Source organism: Coptis chinensis, chromosome 6, assembly GCF_015680905.1.
Source record: "Coptis chinensis isolate HL-2020 chromosome 6, ASM1568090v1, whole genome shotgun sequence".
Lineage (NCBI taxonomy): Eukaryota > Viridiplantae > Streptophyta > Magnoliopsida > Ranunculales > Ranunculaceae > Coptis > Coptis chinensis.
Genome location: NC_141461.1, coordinates 96,101,273 through 96,119,497, shown reverse-complemented (window position 1 = coordinate 96,119,497; position 18,225 = coordinate 96,101,273). Strand labels below are relative to the sequence as shown.

General features: G+C 34.4%; 2 pseudogenes across 1 annotated transcript; one reads left to right on the top strand and one right to left on the bottom strand.

Moving 5' to 3' along the window:
• Positions 1-2,712: 2,712 nt before the first annotated feature.
• Positions 2,713-6,030, bottom strand: LOC147495755 (uncharacterized; annotated as a pseudogene). The gene is made up of 9 exons (XR_015197705.1): positions 5,721-6,030; positions 5,450-5,624; positions 5,208-5,366; positions 4,233-4,313; positions 4,101-4,152; positions 3,804-3,852; positions 3,571-3,708; positions 3,108-3,227; positions 2,713-3,019 (listed from the first exon to the last, which is right to left on the bottom strand). The product of XR_015197705.1 is annotated as an uncharacterized LOC147495755 (transcript).
• An 833-nt stretch (positions 6,031-6,863) lies between these two features.
• On the top strand, positions 6,864-7,349 carry LOC147495754 (pentatricopeptide repeat-containing protein At2g02980, chloroplastic pseudogene; annotated as a pseudogene).
• Positions 7,350-18,225: the final 10,876 nt, after the last annotated feature.

Here is an 18,225-nt window from a genome sequence, read left to right as displayed (position 1 = left end):
AGTTACAATTGACTTGTGGTGATCTGTATACAATTGACTTGTCGATTTTGTATATTCTTGAACAAAATTTTCATCGCATTTCAATAATTTAATCACAGGATTAACATTCAACAGCAAAGACTAGAGCAGTTGCAACTTGAGTCTATGAATACATCAAAATCAAACTTCATAATGGGGTGATATGATATGAAGTGCTTTCATCAGGGAACAATGCTCTCTACAAGGGGTTGAATGACGTACCAATTTTTCGGGTTAATCTCCAAAGATCTTAGTTGCTGCAGCTGGACATCGTAAACATGGTACCCATTTCCAACCTTTAAGATCAAGATTCTGCCATTTTCAAGAGTTGCAGAGTTGCTACAACATAAATTTCTTAGTGGAAAAATACCTGTAGGCAATACCGCAATAGTGATTGAGGAAATATATCACCCAAAAGTGATAGATTTACACTGCCTCGCTTTTCCCATACTCCGTGTTGATATTTTTCAAAATCCATCCATGCCACTGAGGAGATCTATCATTCCATCGTCTGTAACGGTGGCACCACAATAGGTGGACAACCTTCTATTTCATGTAATACTTTCTGCATTCTACATAAACAAACTGGAAGTTTTGATTTGTAAAACTTGTCCTCAACAGTGTGAAATGAAACCATGTATGACTGGAACACTCCGTTAATGGAAATTGAACCCTGGGTATAAGCACTACTCAACTCAATTGGCGAATGTACCCACCCATCATCTATTTATATTCCCCAGTAGAATTAATGAATGTGATTCCAGTAGACAGAGTATATAAACCTTGACTCCTTTTCGTACGAGGCAGTTGGAGGCTTGGAGCAGCTGACCAGCGACAGGATTACAAACGCACATTTTCTTCCTCCATTTGGCAGAGGGTCTAGTAGTACTAAACCATTACAACTACTAATCACAAACTTTATGGTGTTATGATCAATACATAAATCCTTCACAGTAAGCTCTTCATTCTTAATTTGTTTAATCTTAGGATCATAGATTCTGGGGCCAATATACTTCGGAAATGCGATCAAACTAAGATTAGAATGACAACAGTGAAAATGAGCGTTAATGAAACTGATTAAGTTCACGCCCATGAAGTCTTGTAAACTTAGAATTAATAAATACGTTCTTTCTCTCTCTTCTTCTGTAACTCAAGAAGAGCGCGAGAGGCAATAATAAGTCATATGATTGAATTGAATTTTGACAAAGTAGCATGCACGTCATTGACAAACTAGGGATGTCAATGGTTTTCCATAACCCGACCCGAAAGAAACTGATAAAAAATAGTTTGGGTTTTGGTGATTTGGTTTGCGTTCTACCGAACCGAAACTGAAACTTATAAGATATTGGTTTGGTTGGCATTTTAATACTAGTATACTGCTAAGCAGTGGGGGCGTGAGCGGAGAGGGAGGAGTGGAGATTAAGAGGGAGAGGGACGAAGAGAAGAAAACATAAGAGATGAGGACAGATAGAAACCCACATTTTTGTCCGCGTACCCCTCTTCTGCCTAGAAAGTTCGCTCTGCTCACTTGAATATTTATGATTAATTTTGTATATATTTTTATTATGACTGAAATTAATCATTTATAATTTAATTGATTTTATAGTTTTCATTTCGGATTGGTTTCAATTCATTTCGGTTTTGGGTTCCCAATTTTTTTATCGGTTAAGGATTGAATTTTTCAAAACCCAACCCAACCCTATGGACAGCCCTAACATTCAGAGTTAGTAAACTATGTAGATTTTGCTTCAGTCCAGCTGAAGACCAGAACCAGTCAACTACCAGTCCAAGTGGCACTAACGGATTATACATCTAGCAAAGTGGAATAAGTTGGCTTTAGCACCATTATTAGAAATTTCTTGTTGATCAAGATTTTTTTTAAATAAAAAGACACGCTCAAGTGGAATGTGTATAATTATATGACATGTAATATTCAGGTACCTGACACACTTTAGTGCACATATATATATATATATATATATATATATATATATATATAGTAGTTTTACCCAAAAAAAAAGTGGAATGTGTATAATTAGCGGGGAAAACAAAAGTGGAATGTGTATACAAATTCCTATTATTTAATTTTGTAACCTGAAAAAAAAAAATAGTCATTTATTTGCGAGGGATTGTTGATTCAAGACCACTTCAAACATTTAAGCCTGCTTTGATAGTCACCAAAGAGGCAAAAGACCAATGAAATTCCACCGAACAGCAAGACCAAAGGAATGGATTTGATGACTTCGCTTGTCGCTTGTATATAGGGTCAAGCTAGGGCAGGAAATGGAGCGGGTTCGGGTCGGATTCTCACTCAAAACTCATTACCATATCCGGATCCATTCGGATTTCGGATATCCATATCCACTAAAAACACACAAAAAAGTATATTATTTTAATAATTTTTATATATAAATGTAAGATATAAATTATTTTTAGGTATCAAAATATGAATCTTGTTAAAATAGTTCGGGTTTTCGGATATTCGGGTCGGATAATTTAGATTCGGATATGGTCTATTCGGATAAAAATGAATTCGGATATGGGTCGGATTCGGGTTGATCCCGTACCATTCCCAGCCCTATTTAAAGGGCAGAGTAAGACAGCGGAGGCCATTAAGTGATTGTTAACGGATTCTGTCCCACCTGGCTACTATCGTGCATGCCACTGACACTTCAGATAGTTAATTCATGCTTACAATAAATAACTGACGTTTCAATTAAGATGGGGTAAGATGGACCGTAACATGTCCAGCAATTCGGAGTTACAGACCTTGTGAGGCAGTCAAATGAGTGATCCTATCTACTGAGCGCCTGCAATGTATACGCTGTTGTAGCCTTCTGTATTGCAAGGTGATTGTCTGAATTGGACTCATGAGCATGCAGCTGCAGCTAGATGCTCACGCCTACCTTCAATAAATTTTTGACAGAAATGGTCGAACTCCCCATTTTTTATAGCTTCCCTTATTGTCCGGAAGAAACCGAGGTAATGGTGTGTATTGTGTCTGAAAAACAAAGTAAAAGCTTCACTTCAGTAAGGACGCTACGGAATCTGGAATTCTAGAGGTAAAAAACACAAGGAAAAGCACTTACATTTCTAATAGAATCTGAGCCAACATTTCATGAACATTGAGAAGGTGATTGATGTATGCTCGTGTGTGGTTCTGGCAAGTATAGCATCTACAGTTATCAGCAATTGGCGATTTATCTTTCCTGGAGAGCAACGAAAACAACATTCATACAAAGGAAATTAGATCGTCATTCTATCGACAATGAAAAACATTATACTAAGAGAAACAGACGAATGTAGGTCAGAGGTCACACGCACATGATTTAGGAACAAAAAGAAATACGAATGAGAAAGAAGCAAACAGAAACCAGGATGCAAAACTTAAACAATGCAATATAGAACTACCCAATTGGCCCATGCAGCTAAAGTATGCAGCCAACACCCTCCTCAATCTTTCTATTATACTAAATTACTAATAGTCAAACTAATGCGATAGAAATTGACAATATTTTTAATCTATACATTCAATTCGATGTTGTTACTTACCTATAAACTGTCGCTCGCAGATTTATCTTTGTACAGTCACCCCCTGTGTCACTCAACTGAGAATTGGAAATGTGTCTCTCATCTCTGTTCAGAGGAAATACAAGCGCAAAGCCTCCAAGAGTAAGATGGTAAATATACCTGTGAAAGTAATAAAGTTTCAATCTTCTATTTATTCAATAATAAATAGCAGGGGAATGGTGCATGCATAGACATATGGGCACTGAATTACATACATAGAGTCAAAGAGATCGACACCAGAAGCAACACCCAGCAAGACTTCCTCTGTAAAAATTAAACCAAAGCTTCGACTGTGATATATATTGAGGTAACCACTGATTCCACCAAATTTTTGTTAGATCAATGAAGTTTCATCCAAAGATATAGTATTCATTCGTAGACCACACTTTGTTCATAAAAAAACACAAACTTAAGATTAAGCGGACATATGAGTTGTAAGAGTCTTTATTTTCCAATTCCATAATAACAAATGATCATGAGTTCAGCAGAAGAAAGCACGCATATTAGCACACCTGGAAGTCCAAGCCCACAAATTTGACGTGGCTTTTCTTTTGGTAAGACATCCTGAGCATGAGTGACTATATTTGGAATCCGAAATAACAACCATGAACTATGACAGCTAGAAATGGAGGCTAACATCTTACAGTTACTGCAGTGAGGAGAGCAGAGCGCTTTTCTGCACTCTCGCCAAGCCCAAACCCTCCAATCCAATAACCTGCATTAACCTACAAGGTTTGAATCAACAGATATTTTAAAACTAGCCACTAACATATAGTAAAGGTAAAAAGACCTAATGGACAAGCACAAAAGGCAGCTTCAGACACTAGTTGACTAGGTATACAGGATTAGTGCAAGGTTAGCTATATTAGTTTGGTTTCGCCAGTCACCTGAGGAATTTAGATAAGAATCTTGGTTTGTTTAAAATTGGGCCTCAGCAGCCATCAGGGTCAAAACCGAGCATAGTACCAGTCGTTGCGAAAGCAATGCCATATAATAAAGCTAGAAGAGCTTCTGTTTACTAATTTATAGGTGTAGTTCCATTAAATCCCAAAGGTTGGTTGAGCGAGCATACTCTTAGGAACTAAAGAGATGGAAGTATGGAACTTCTTAACCCAGTTGACTAGCTAGCCATGATCTCAACCTACAAGATGATCTTAAGTCTTAAGAATTCTACCATGAAGAGATGTCCCTTTCTTTAGCAATATAACCCAATCAATCGCCTATAAGTAGATTTTTAGAAAAGAACCCCGGCAAAAGAAACTGTGATAAGTTGCTAACCTGATACATGTAAGCCTAGCTACTTCTTGAGCACAGAATAATGCTCTCTTCTACACTTGATCCTCCAACAATGGCTCCTAAAGCCAATTTACCACCTACCTAAATCACATATAATGATAAATAAAAATAATGCACAATGTCGTACAATCCCCAAATAAAGTACAAATCAGACTATTAGAGTGTGACAATCTCTGGTCACAAAATATGTGTACTGAAGTAGCTATCCATCTATGTTCTTTTGTTCAATCAGTGTCATGCATTGAGTTTAAACATTTTTATGTATTTATTGCAAACACCAATACACAACATATTAAAGAACATAATATAAAGATGTAACTAACTGGGTCTAAGGCAAGGCATTCATCAAGCCAACGCACGGTTCAATCCACCGAAGTCTTGTTTCTTTTTTCTAATACCCAAGCAGGCACTTCATCTGCCAAACTAGCCCACAGGTTTGGTTTCAAAGACGAAATCATCTCCATGTACTCAGCAGGTCTTATCTGAAAATCACCATTTGAAATATAGAAGCATTTACAATTTAAATTATATGCCAATGAACAAAAATAAAAAAAATGATAATTACCAATCGGCGACCGCAAGGTGTCTCGAAAGAGGCACCAAATTTGTTAGAACTTTCACAGACAGGAAGACATAACATTGAGTCCCTCGGAGCAGCAACAAAGCAGTGCTTATGCAAACCAACCATTTTATGCAATCCTCCAATACTTGATATGGCATTTGGTGTAGGACTTTCTAGGCTGAAAATATTTCAAAATTGAAACTTTATTATTGAAAAAATGAGCAACACGAGTGTAGACAAAAAAAAGAGAGTGGGCAGTGGTGATTTTACTTACAAATGAAGTGGGCTGACTTGGAGAAGATGAGAATCAGGGGAAGGAAGGGAAGGAAGGAGATGAGGTGCAATGAAAACGGGAAGAGCTTTGCGTGTAGAGAGAAGAAGAGATGGTGTTTCAATAGGTGTTGGGCAGTTTCCTAGCTGTAAAAGTCCTACCCTTGCTCTTCCATTACCATTGCTACTGTTACTTAATGCTTTCACTGTAAACTTCATTCTCTTCTTCTTATTACTTAATCCTTTTGTTTTTTTTTCTCTTCATCTTTTCGCTGCAAAGCTCTCACGCCGGCTAGACAAGACGTGGGTTCATTTTTTAAGAGTCCTGTTACTGACGGACCCAATTTGTGTTGGGCAGACCCGAGTTGGGCCGGGTCTGCCCATTGTGTTGGGCTTAACTTCAAATCATACACCCCACAAACCAAATACCCACGAAACCGGCAAACCGGCAACCCCTTCGTACTTCAAGTTTTAACACTTTCGACAGTAATCTTCTCTCTTTTTGTCACTCGAAAACAATTAGCTAATTAACCATTGTTGAATTAAGGTGTTCATTGACGAATCAATCTTCGTTTCATGCTTGGTTTTCTTAAGTCGGAACAACCTTTATTTTCACAGGTTTGTTTCTTCCATTCAAACAAGATTTTGTTATTCATAAATTGGGATGTTGCTTCTTTTCTATGGAACTAATTGACGACATCTTTCTTCCATCGTTCTGTATTGTGTATGGGGGTGAAACTTGGGTCGGGTTAGGCCAAGCCCGATAGACTAAAACCCGATTTTTGCATGTTAGATCAGTGGTTCGGACTTGGTTTTGTAAAATCAAAACCCGACTCGGTTTTGGGTTGGACTTGAGTTAGAATATCAAAAAATTGAAAAACCCGAACCCGTATGCATATATGTACATGTATTTTTCAATCATTTTATTTTTGTAAAAAACAAGAGCATCTCTAGGTGGTAGTATAATCTGTCAAATTCTTCAAATTTGAAGAAAAACTTTGAAATTTCTCGGAATTCCATCTCTAGGTGGCATGAAATTCGGTCGCATCACCTACTTGTTCACATTCTTGTTCGCAAATTTGGCAATTTGGATGCGGATGATTGCTGTCACAGGCTAAATCAGAAAAGTATTGTGTCTTGGACTACGATGATTGCTGGTTACATTCGGGGTAAGAACTTGGAGGGTGTTAAACTTTTTGTGGCTATGCAAGAAGAGGGTGTTTTGCCTAATGAGATTACAATGATGAGTCTGGTTTTAGAGTGTGGATTCAGTGGAGCTCTGGAACTGGGAAGGCAGCTACACAATTACATGTTGAGAAGAGGGTTTAACATGTCCTTGGCATTGTCAACAGCTTTGGTAGATATGTATGGCAAGTGTGGTGAAGTGAAGGCGGCGAGAACTTTATTTGATGGTACGTGCGGGAGAGATGTGATGATGTGGACTGCAATGATCTCTGGATATGCACAGGGGAAATCCCTTGACCAAGCTTTTGATCTCTTTGTTCAGATGAGGGATGCAGGTATGAAGCCAAATGAGGTGACTGTGGTTAACCTCCTTTCTCTGTGTGCAGAAGCAGGGGCTCTTGATCTAGGTAAATGGATCCATGCCTATATCTATCTGTTCACAGCCTAAAAACCAACTCTGGATCTCCGCCGACACCCCATAAAAATGACGTCATAATAAAAGTTGACGAAAACGATGGCTTTCAAAACACTTGATTCTTTCTCCTTCCATATTTAGTCGTCACTTATTTTTTCTCTCTTTAAACACTTTTGACTATTTTCTCAAGATCTGAAAAATGGAAGGAAATGATGGTGCAAAATTTTCTACTCTAGTTTAATTCTCTTATTTCTCTGTTGATAAAACTTAAGCAACAAAATAAACACAATACCAAATAATGAAAGTAAACAATAAAAAGAAGTTCCCAAATCTCAATTTTATTTAATTCTTACGGATTATCTTTACAAAATCTTTTATTAAGTCCTTGATTTCCCTTTTTAGAATGTTCTCAGTCCAATTCATAGGAGTTCCTTTGGTAAACAGAATGTTAATTCTTTTGCCGCTTGTCTTCTACTATCTATATACTAAAGTAGAGACCTCTCATGGAGAATTTTCTCTCTCCTATGTGGCACTCTAATATGAGAGTTAGTTTTTTCTCTCACCTATTTGGTACTATAATATGAAAGATAGTCTTTTCTAAGTTTTTACAATCCAGTATGCGTGGAATCCGAAAGTTTGAGTGTATTTCCAATTCTTATATATTTGATCAAATAAAAAAATTCGCTAAAAAATAGGTGATTTGGTAAAAAGTAATTTCCTATTACGAATCAAACACTTTTAGTGTTCCAATTCTTATATATTTGATCAAATAAAAAATTGCTTAAAAAATAGGTGATTTGTATAAACTAATTCCCTATTACAAATCATACAATTTCAAGATCAATGATAAAACCTAATTTATTTGAATATATCCTTAACACGGCCTCAAAACATAGTTAAAAACAATTATACAAAAAATAATATCACAAAATATATAATATAAAATGAAAAAAAATAATAATAACGGCAAAACAACAATGACAAATATTTTAAAAAATATAAAATCTTGAATGAAACTAACGTAAAAAAAAACAATTAATGGGGAATCGAAAAACTGAATGCAAATGCATCGAACTAACTTCAAATAATATTTAATGGAAAATCGAAAATTGGATGCAAATGCAAGCATTAAATTAATCTTAAAAAGTAATTAATAGAAAATTGGAATATGGATACAACTGCATTAAACTAACCTCAAAGAATAATTAACGAAAAATCAAAACTTGGATGCAAATACATCAAACTAACATAAAAAAAAAAAAATTATCGGAAAATCAGAAACTGGATGCAAATACATTGAACTAACCCTCAAAGATTAAATTAACGGAAAATCGGAAACTGGATGCAACTGCATTGAACTAACCTAAAAAAAAAATTATAAATTGGAAATATGATGCAAATGCGTGGAACTAATCTTAAAAAATAATTAATGGGAAATCGGAAACTGGATGCAACTGCACTGAACTAATTTCAAAAAATAAACTAGATGCAAATGTATTGGACTAACCTCAAGAAATAATTAACGGGAAATCAGAAACTAGATGCAAATTCATTGAACTAGCCTCAAACAATAATTAACGGGAAATCGGAAACTAGATGAAAATACAACTTTATCAAATAATAAACGAGAAATCGAAAACTGGATGCAAATGCATTAAACTAATCTCACAGAATAATTAACGGGAAATCAGAAACTGGATGCAAATGCATTGAATTGACCTCAAAGAACAATTAACAGAAAATTGGAAATTGGATGCAAATGTATTGAACTAACCGAAAAGAATAATTAACGAGAAATTAGAAATTGAATGCAACTGCATTGAATTGATCTCAAAAAATAAATAACGGGAATTGGAAATCTGATGCAACTGTATTGAACTAACCTGAAAATATAACGGAAAATCATAAACTGGATGCAAATGCATTGAACTAATCTCAAAATATAATTGGGTTATATGTTGTGGAAATGCCTCGATAAGTATAGTTTTGCATTTAAAATGGTGTTTATCTTATCTCTTTCCGTGTAATTGGGAATTCCTTGCTATTCAAGTTTTACAATATATATGAACTTCACCTTATTAGGCAATCTCACAAAACTTCAATCAAACTTCTTTTATTAAACAACAAAATGAAATTGAATGGTTTTATCAAAGGTGAGTTCTTTTTTTTTAATAGAAAGTGAGGTTTTCACATTATAAGAAATTTGGTTGAGTAATCAATATAATATTAATATATAATAGTTTTGCATATTTGCAAATATTTTTGAATAATTTAATATAACATCACCCGTAGATAAGCTTTGAAGATTTCACATAGTGAGTCATGCATAATTTAAAGAATAATTAATGGAAATCGGGAACTGAATAATCTTCGATGATCCCACATAGTAAATCAAACATAATTTACTTTTTATGTCATATTTGCAAGGACACTACAGATGGATTATTAGAAGTTAGTATTACACACCACATTGGATAATTAAAAGAATCAAAAACTGGATTCAAATACATATGGCGAGCTCAAAGAGTAATTAATGAGAAATCATATCGGAAACTTTATGCAAATGCAATAAACTAAACTAAAAAGTAATTAACTAAAAATTGGAAACTAGATGCGATTGCATTAAACTAACGCCAGATAATAACTAACGGGAAATTAGAAATTGGATGCAAATCTTTGAAAAATATCTAACGGGAAATCAGAAACGGTATGCAAATACATCAAACTAACCTCAGATAATAATTAATGGGAAACCGAAAACTGGATGTAAATGCATTGAACTAAACTCAAAAAATAATTAAAAGAAAATCAAAAACCAAATGCAACTGCATTAAACTAACCTTATAGAATAATTGGTGGGAAATCAGAAACTAAATGCAAATGCATTGAAATAATCTCAAAGAATAATTAATGGGAAATCAGAAACCGGATATAATTGCATCGAACTAACCTCAAAGCATAAATAATCAAAAACTAGATACATATGTATTGAACTAACCTTAAAGAGTTATTCACGGGAAATCGGAAACTGGATCCAAATGCAATGAACTAATCTCAAAGACTAATTAACGAAACATTGAAAAATAGATGAAACTGCATTGAACTAACCTAAATGAATAATTAACGGGAAATTATAAATTTGATGTAACTGTATTGAACTAACCTAAAAAAAATTAATGGGAAATCGAAAACTTGATGCAAATGCATTGAACTAACCTCAAAGAACAATTAACATAAAATCAGAAATTAGATGCAACTACATTGAACTAACCTCAAAGAATAATTAACGAAAAACAAAAAACTGGATGCAACTGCATTAAACTAAAATCAGAAATTAACTAACGGGAAATCATAAATTGGATGCAAATGTATTGAAATAACCTCAAAAAATAGTTAACTGGAAATTGGAAGTCGGATATAACTGCATCGCACTGATCTCAAAGCATAAATGTCAACTTTTTTAGCCTTCTCACATGAGTATTTACGAGTAATTAGGAACCTAAAACGAAAACGATTTCATAAAAACAGACTCTTACATGAATGCAAATTGTATATAAATTGTAAACTATCGAACTAACCTAGAAAAACAATTAACGGGAAATTAGAAATTGGATGCAGATGTATTGAACTAACCTCAAAGAGTAATTAACGAGAGATTGGAACCTGGATATAAATACAATGAACTAATCTCAAATACTAATTAACGAAACATTGAAAATTGGTCGGATGCAACTGTACTGAATTAACCTTAATGAATAACTAACGGGAAATCATAAAGTGGATGCAATTGCACTGAACTAACCTCAAATAATAATTAATAGAAAATCGGAAACTTGATGCAACTGCATTGAATTAACCTCTAAGAATAATTAATGAGAAATTGGAAACTGGATATAACATACTACATTAAACTAACCTCAAAAAATAATTAAGGGAAAATCAGAAACTTGATGTAAATGTATTGAACTAATAACCCTAAAATATATTTGTATTATATGTAGAGGGAATAAATGTCTCGACAAATATAGTTTTATATTTTAAGTAGTGTTAGTCATAATTCATTTATTGTGATTGGGAATGTCTTGCTATTTAAGTAGCTTTAATATTATCTTCGCTACATTGGGCATTCTCACAAAACTTCAATCAAACTTTTATTGTTAAGTCTAACAATAAAAAGAAATCGATGAGTTTTATCAAGGTTTGATGCTTCCTTTTTATAGAGAGTGGTGCAAGAAATTTAAATTAGTAATTAATATAATTTTCATATCTCATAGCTATGCATAGTTGCTAATATTTTTTAGAATAATTTAATATAACAACACCCGTTCGTAGGACACGTTCATGTGATAAATATTTTCAAGTGGGAGTAGTGTATTCTTTGAGGATATGGAAACAATCAATCTATTTTAGTGATTTGTACACATTAGTACGTAAGCCGAATGGTGATGATTTACCGCTAAATTACCATAAATCTAATAAAACTATTAAACAAGCTAGATCGAGTTTAAGATAATTCCATTTGAAAATTACGGATTAATATCCTAAACCACAAAGTGAAGAAGCTATCTCAATTTGACCTCTTAGTTTTCAAGTACTTATACATCATAATCGCTGCTCATTAACGTATTTTGGTTTATTTTCAATAAAAATATATTCTGATTCGAAAATTTGCCAGTAAATCACCATAAATATAAGAAAACTATTAGACAAGCTAGATCGAGTTTAAGATAATTCCATTTGAAAATTACATATTAATATCCTAAACCACAAATTGAATAGACTATCTCAATTTGATTCCTTAGTTTCCAAGTACTTATGCACCATAATTGCTACTCATTAACGTATTTCGGTTTATTTTCAATAAAAATATATTTTGATTCGAAAATTTGCAGCTAAATCACTATAAATCTAAGAAAATTATTATACAAGCTAGATCGAGTTTAAGATAATTCTATTTGAAAATTATAGATTAATATCCTAAACCACAAAGTGAAGAGGCTATATAAATTTGATCCCTTAGTTTCCAAGTACTTTTGCACCATAATCGCTGCTCATTAACGTATTTCGATTTATTTTCAAAAAAAATATATTCTGATTCGAAAATTTGTGTGAGACATTTTGTAAAGCCTTTTCTGCACACAAAATATTTAATAGATCCCGGGCGTATGACCGGGTTCAAAATCTAGTAAAGCCTAAAACGCCTACAACGCACACATGCTACAACGGCTAAAGCGGCACAACGACGGCGGCATTTGTCGAATCATTCTATGTATGTTACCGAAATCAACCTAGATCTAGGGCTTTTCATTCTCTAATTAGAAATCTTTCTAACAGACTTGTTCTCATCCATAAATCCAATCTTCAAAAGTAAATAAATTCAGAGATTATAGGAACACTTCTTTATTGTAAACTTGTATTATAAGGTAAACAAGTTTATTAAATGCTAAGTTACAACATAAGACTCCATATAGGAGCCCCTATAGACTAATTCAAGTAACTTTCTTTTCATCTCCAGCAATTCCAAAGATGCCATTTTCTGAAAGAAAACAATAAAAGTTATTCTTGATTTTTACCTTTGAGAGCCCTTGTCAGGCTATCGGCAATAAAATTCTTTTGACCAGGCAAATGCTTCAAGACATATTGTTGCTGGTATTGTAGAATTTTAATCTCGTCTCTTATCACTTTCTGAGACTTGTCATTCTGTATTCCATTTTTCTTTAAAAATCCAATTACAGAAATAGAATCAGTCTGTAAAACAAAATTTTCAAAAAGGAATATCTTAAAGTTTTTTAGTGCTAAAACAATAGCCCTAAGTTCTTTATCAAATGTTGACCAATTCTTTTCAGTGTCATTCCAAGCACCACTACAATACCTAGCCACATGCAGATTATGGTCAAATGTTCCATCTTCTGATTTTTTCTGGAATTGTAAAACTCCAGCCCAATCAGTATCACTAGCATCTATAGTGACAAATAATTTATCTCCTTCCTTTGGTAATTCTAGGAAAGGTAAATTATTGCAAACCTGTTTTGTGACCCTTACAGCTAAGGTATCACTAGGTTCCCAATTCCACACATAATTTTTTCTAAGTTTCATCTGCAACTGACCTTTCAGTCTTGCTAAACTAGGGGTAAAATGTGAGGTTGACTAACCCTAAAAAGGATTGCAACTCTAATTTCTTGGTTATTTCTTCTGGAAAGTCTTTTATTTTCTCCAGAACATGTGGTTGAAGGATTATCCTACCTTCACATATTTCACAACCTAAGAAATTTATCTTCTTTCTGCATAACTCCATCTTTTTCTTGGAAATTATTATTCCTTCATTTTTTAGAGTTTCTGCAATGACTTTTAAATGTTTTAAGTGTTCATCAATAGACGCACTAAACACTATTATGTCATCAATGTAAACAGCACAGAATTCTTCATGTACTGTTAAAAATGTGTCCATTTTCCAGGTGCATTGGCTAAGCCAAACGGCATAACCATCCATTCATAAGAGCCTATTGGTGTACCAAAGGCTGTTATGGGAATACTTTCTTCTTCCATTCTGACTTGGAAGAAACCTGATTTACAGTCAAATTTGCTGTAAACTTTGCTATTTCTTAGTTTAAGAAATAGACTTTCTTTGTGAGGAATCCTATAAGCATCTTGCTTAAGGACTTGATTAACCTTTGAATAGTCTATAACCATTCTGGCTTTTCCTCGAATAATCTCAGCATGTTTCCTAACTATAAAAGCCGGACTCAACCATGCACTATCAGACCTTCTGATGAGATTATATTTTAACAACTCTTCAATCTGACTATTGAATTCTTTCAAGTCAATTGGGTTGCAAGGGTAGACTTTTAACCAGATTGGAATTTTTTTCTTCCTTTCTCTCAAGATTTCTTGATCTAAGAGGGTTAAACTACACTTGGGTTGTTTGTCTTTTGGCATTGCCAAAGGGTTATCAGAGAAGTTATTAGCCAATAGAGTTTCTATTGCTAACAATTTTTTCTCTAAAACACTCTCTTTTACTGTCTTTTCTTCTTTTTGTATCAATTCACCACGCTGGGCTTGACACTCTGAAGATTCTAGCCAAGGCAAACTTGGTCTAGGGCACGGAGAACCATGTAAAACAATCTTGTTTTCATGTTCTGGTGTTCGGAGATGGATCATATCTCCTAAAATGGTCATAGGGAAACTATTAGACTCTTTTATCCAAAAGTTATTTCCTACAATGACATCATGTTTCATTTGATTATGCTGCCAGAATTCACCTGCATAAGTTCTAAAACGCATTTTAAAATTTACATCTTTTGCAAATTTACTGGTTATATTAAAACTTTCATCAGCATAAACCAACTTTTTAGGAGGACCATCTAACCAATATTCAGGAGGAAAAACTTCCTCTTTGGCTAGCAACAAGGTGCATCCTGTGTCATACAAACCACTCAAACTGTATTCTGGGTAACCATTGAAACCAAACTCAATGTCAATAAACCTAGAACTAGTGGTGGTACGGAATTACAAGGAATTTTTTTTCTTCCTCGATATCATTTTCAAATTCAGATATAGAAGAATCATCTTCTGGATCATCATCTGAAAATTCAGAAGAATTATCTGACTGTTCAGATTCTTCTGGAATGAGACTCTGAGATGTCTCTGAGTCTGTGACCTCATCCTCAAAGGGTAATATCTCTTCATAACCCATGTGAGGTAGCAAGTGAGGTTGGACATAGAAACCTTTTTCCTTTGGGTTTCTCTGTTTCTTTTCAGCAATCAAGATTTTAAGTTTTAAAATCTCATGTTCCAAAAGTAGTGTTTGAAGATCTTTGCTATTTACATCTTCCACTATTGGTTCGTCTACTAGGGTCTTATGGCACATGATCCTAGCATGATTTAACAACTCTTGGTCTGTTCTTGACTTAATCCAGTCAAAACCAAAACATTGTTTGCAAGCCTTGAGTTCACCCAAAGCTTTGAGTACCCTGAAGTCTTTCTCTTCAGGATCAGTCTTCAGACGAATATTCTGATCCATATTCAGATTCCTCTGAACTAGATGTATAATATTCGTAGAATGAATATTCTGAGTCAGAACATTCATACTCTGAGTATGCAACATACCCATAGTCCTCTAGACATCTTGCTTTGTCAGCAACTGTCTTCTTAGGACATCTATTTGCATAATGCCCTAACTGTTGACATTCAAAGCACTTCACCTTAGATGTTTCTTTTGTAGGCAGATTTTTCCTAAATCGCCTTTTCTTCACAAATCTAGGCTTGTTCCTAGATTTCTTCCATTTCCTAAACCTAAACCTAGGTTTGGGCTTCTTGAATCCCTTTTTCTTCTGGTTGCTGCAACCAAATTTTAAAACAGGGATCTCTGTCTGTTTGCAAAGCAAACTGTTGCTATTCCTAGCACTCTTTTTTAACCTATAATCTAGGCAAAAAGATTCTAACTGATTCTTGACAAATGCTATTCTAGCACCTATAGAATCATTCGAGGTTTCTGGATAACTCTTCGTCAACGAAGTTCCCCATTCTCCAGGTAACTTGGTAAAATAGAGTCTTAGTAATTCTCTATTTGAGACATCTCCATACAACAACAAAAGTCTCAAAAATGTCAGAGAATACTCTTCCAAATCTCTCAAGTTGCAACATTCAATCTTTTGCAACATTGTCCAAGCCTTATGTTGTACTTTGGCTTGTTCTGTTTCTGTATCTTAAATCCCACAAATATGGAATCTCAGATAAGCACCAATGAGGGGTCCTTTTCCTCCACCTTCATTGAATTTTAACACGAAATCTGCATAAGCTGGGGTTCTCTTCAAAGCATCCCAAATTAGCTTAGCATTCCCCATGAGGGTCTGTTCCATGTAAGCTAGCTTCCTAGCATTGTCCTATTCGTTAAAATGAGTTCCTATAGCAATATCCATTGAGGATTCCCATTGTTGGATTTCTGCTGCTGCTGTCTGCAGATCATTACAGAAAAGTGCTATACCTTTGTCATTTATGGCTACAGTCTTGATGTTTATCCTTTTAGCCATCTGATCCAGAATACCTAGCTTAGGTTCTTCTCTGGATTTCCTAAGAGCTTCCCTTCTATCATCATCATGATATGAAGTGGTGTTTCTCTTCTTCTTCTTCCCCTTGTTGTAGTTATTCCTAGGAGGGTTTCTCCCATGGTAAACTAAGGGCTCTACATTTTCTGTAGGTAAATCTAAGGAAATTTTCTCCAAAGATTCAGTCAATGGTTCATCTTGAATCTGATAATCATATTCTAATGGGTAGGCTAGTATACTAGATACTATTGCAAACCTTTGTGTAAGCCTTTGGGAAGGTTTCTCACACTCGTCCCATTCTTTTTCTAGTTGTGACTTCAAAACTAGAAGATTCTTGGTTAGATCAATGTCTAACTCTTTGCACGGACTTGGGATATCAATCTCCATCTGATGTGTCTCCAAGGATGTTGTTAAACTCTTCTTGTTTAAACCTTCTAGAGGTTCCTACATGAGTTTTACAAGGTGTTTTTAACCTAACTGTAAGGTTATCCTTGGTTTTCAACTTGTAATCTACCTGGGATGTCTCTCCTATATGCAAGATAGGTTTTATCCTAGGAAAGTCGAAATCAACATTCCAACTTAGGTTTTCTAAGGGAATGGGCTGAGGAATACTTCTGATGTCCGTATCCATGGGTTTCACTATGATAGTCTTACCCTTCTCAAATTTTTCATCTCCTTTTCGAAAGGGATGAGGAACTTCTAACCAACTCATGTAGAGTTTGGTTGATACAGAGACTGCCTTAGAACCTTGTCTAAGCTCTATATCTGGTCTTACCATGATGGTTAAGACATCATCTATATTTTCATCCTGAGCTGAAAATAAATAATCCATATAAAGGATAGTGTAAACTGCTCCCGTATATAAATTACTTGCCCAAAGACCTAATATAGATTTTTCAGTATCTAGGATTCTTTCATCCCTTATACTGATCCTGATTGGAATATCTATCCCTGCATTTCCTAGCCACTTTACTAGAATTTGAACTGCAGCAATATGGAAATATCCCTTTTTTATATCCTTTTTAGATTTGCTCTTAAGGATATCTTCATCAAAAATATCACTGGTTTTAATAGTGTTTATTATGATGTCTTTGTCTGAAGGATAGTGTTTTGTTTTGGCAAAAAACATCCTTTTGTTTTTCTTAATGCTTTTTGTGTTTGTCTCATAAAGAACTTTTTCTTGAAGATCTTCAGGAGAGAAGTTTGAAGCATCATCAACTTCTTCAAAAGTTATTTTGTCATACAACTGATAACTTTTATGTTTGTTGTTTTCTTTTATTGAAAACAAATCTTTGAATTTATTGCTTAAATTCATTTCAGATTTTAATTCATTTTTCAGGTTTTAACCACCATGAATTATCTGCTTTTTCTCTGGTCCATCCAAAGTAAGGTTGTGGTTTTGGTCCACCCTTAACTTGAATAGCAGAAATGTTGTTAGCTATCTGATCTAGTTTTTGTTTTAGATCTTTTTCAGCTAAACTTGTCGAGGCTAACTTTTCAGTTATCTCTTTTAAGCCAGGTTGAGATTTCTCTTGAGAATCAAGATAATCTTTGATACCTTCGACTTTGTTACTAAGTTCCCTTAATAACATTTTGTTTTCATTTAACTGTGTGTTGTTCACAGCTAAAATGTACTGGTTTGAGGCTATCAGTCTAGCCAAATATGTCTGGGTCTTAGACAAGCCAGTAGAAATAGTTTTTATTGCTTTAGAGATAGGTTCCCCTTCTCTATAGTCTTCCTAGAGAAAATCTGCTTTCCTCTTAACAATGTTTTCCATTTTAACTTAACCACAGTTTTTAAGACCTCGTCAACTTTTAAAAGACTGTTTTTGCAATCTCTTACTAATGGAAGGGAGTGTAATTAA